This window comes from Montipora foliosa, chromosome 4 (genome assembly GCF_036669935.1).
Source record: "Montipora foliosa isolate CH-2021 chromosome 4, ASM3666993v2, whole genome shotgun sequence".
Classification (NCBI taxonomy): domain Eukaryota; kingdom Metazoa; phylum Cnidaria; class Anthozoa; order Scleractinia; family Acroporidae; genus Montipora; species Montipora foliosa.
Window position 1 is genome coordinate 36,571,634 of NC_090872.1, and position 2,459 is coordinate 36,574,092.

Sequence of the window (2,459 nt, forward strand, 5' to 3'; positions counted from 1 at the left end):
GAAAAAGTTTCTGGAAGCTGCCAAATGCAGAAACCTCTGTTATAACACTGACAAGTGTATTTTCGCAACCCGCCGTCTCCCTGTCTTTGGATACATCATCGAGGAGGGCACCCTACGTCCAGATCCTGAATGTCTACGACCCCTTCGCGAACTCTCAATTCCACACAATTCTAAGTCCATGAGCAGGTGTCTCGGATCATTCTCTTATTATTCACAATGGATTCCAACGTTCTCGGATCGAATCAAGCCAATTGCCTCTTGCAAGACATTTCCCTTGCCCCAGCCAGCTGTTGAAGCATTTGAGAGTCTCAAGAAGATGATAGAAAACTCTGTTGTCACCACTATCGATGAGACCATTCCATTCGAGGTGGAAACCGATGCGTCTGAGGTGGTGCTGGAGGCCACCCTCAACCAGGGTGGAAAACCTGTTGCCTTCTTTTCACGAACTCTTCAACGCAGTGAACTGAGGCATGCATCCATAGAGAAAGAAGCCCAGGCCATAATAGAAGCGGTGAGGCATTGGAGACACTTTCTTTCTGGAAGACACTTCATCCTGAAAACTGATCCGAGATCGGTGGCCTACAATTTGGACAAACATCATAGAGGGAAGATAAAGAACGAGAAATTCTTGCGTTGGCGATTGGAACTCTCCTGCTTCAGGTTTGATATAGTCTATCGCCCTGGTAGAGATAACGTCCCAGCTGACACACTTTCCAGGGCTATGTGCACCATGGCCACTGAAGATTTCCTCTTCAAGCTTCACAAGGCTCTTTGCCATCCAGGCGTGACCAGACTAAACCACTTTGAGAGAACCAAGAACCTTATTCCGTCGATGAGATCAAGAAAATGACAAGCCGGTGCCCTGTATGTTGCGAATGCAGACCTCAGTTCCATCGTCCAGAGAAGGTTCCCCTTATCAAAGCCACTCAGCCATTCGAGAGGATCAATATCGACTTCAAAGGCCCCCTTCCAACGAATAACGGAAACAGGTACTTCCTCATGGTTGTTGATGAGTACTCCAGGTTCCCATTTGTTTTCCCGTGTCCTGATGTGTCTACCAACACAGTTGTTGAGTGCCTTACACCGCTCTTTTCACTTGTTGGAATGCCAGCTTATGTCCATTCAGACCACGGAGCTTCATTTATGAGTAGAGAGTTACACAAATTCCTGTCTTCGAAAGGGGTGGCTTTGAGTCGAACTACCAGTTACAACCCAGAAGGAAACGGCCAAGCAGAGAGATGCAATGGCGTGATATGGAAAGCAGTTACTATGAGTTTGAAATCCAAGAACCTTCCACTTAAGAATTGGCAAGGTGTCCTCTCTTATGTGCTACACTCTGTCCGCTCCCTTTTGTGTACTGCCACCAATGAAACTCCTCATGAGTGATTCTTTGGTTTCTCACGCCAATCATCTGCTGGCGCCTCCATCCCCACCTGGCTAGCTACACCTGGGCCAGTGTACATAAAACGTCAGGTGCGCACAAGTAAGATGAACCCTTTGGTAGATGAGGTGGAACTACTCCAAGAAAGCCATCACTACGCTCATGTACCCTATCCTGACGGTAGGGAGACGACAGTAGCTACAAAGCACCTTGTGCCGAAGGGACAAATTGTTGAGAGCCTGTCAGCACCAGGATGTATTCCAGAGGAAGCAGAGAACTTGCCCCTTGACCCATGTGTGGGTGTTACTCCTGATGCAGAATCATCGTCTGGGCCCGAACCTCAACCCGAGCTTGCACCTGTACAGAATGCGGAACTTACACCTGTCCCGGATGTGGAACCTGCACCCATTCATCACTCCCAACGAGTTCGCCGACCTGTAGTTAGACTCAATCTTTAAGGACAGGGTGAATGTGGTGTAAATGATAATGCTTGCCGGCAAAAGCTAGAACTAAACAGTTGTTTTGAACGTTGCCAGAGTTGTGTGACGTATCACGTTAAGTTATAATTCAGTGCATTGTATATGTAGTTTGAGTTGACTTCATTGTTATAAGAGCCTGCAATCCTCGTGTTTGCAGTTTTGCCGCCATGTTTGTGTTAGTAAGAGATTTGGTGATTAAAGCCTAATATTCTCCAGGCAAACGTTTCCTTCTTATACAACACACGGGAACACATGAGCCCAACAAACTGACTTGCTCTCAAATGTGTGGCCTCTATATCTTAGTTGGTAGAGGATTGCAACGGAATCACAGAGGTAAGGGTTTGAATTCCGATGAAGCCACCTGAAAATTTCGGGTGTCTGTTGGTAACATTCGCTTCAATTGTCCAGCTAAGTGCGATGATCACTTCTATCTTTTGGCTATAACCCACATTTCAAATACATCCGATTCTTTCATTCACAGATTTATCAAGTGGGTGGTGCTATTAACAACTGAAGGCTGTTTGTTCTCTTCCTATTTGTAATTGCCAATGCTCAAACCACAGCCAAAACCCCTAACTTTGAGAATAAGGGTAATATCG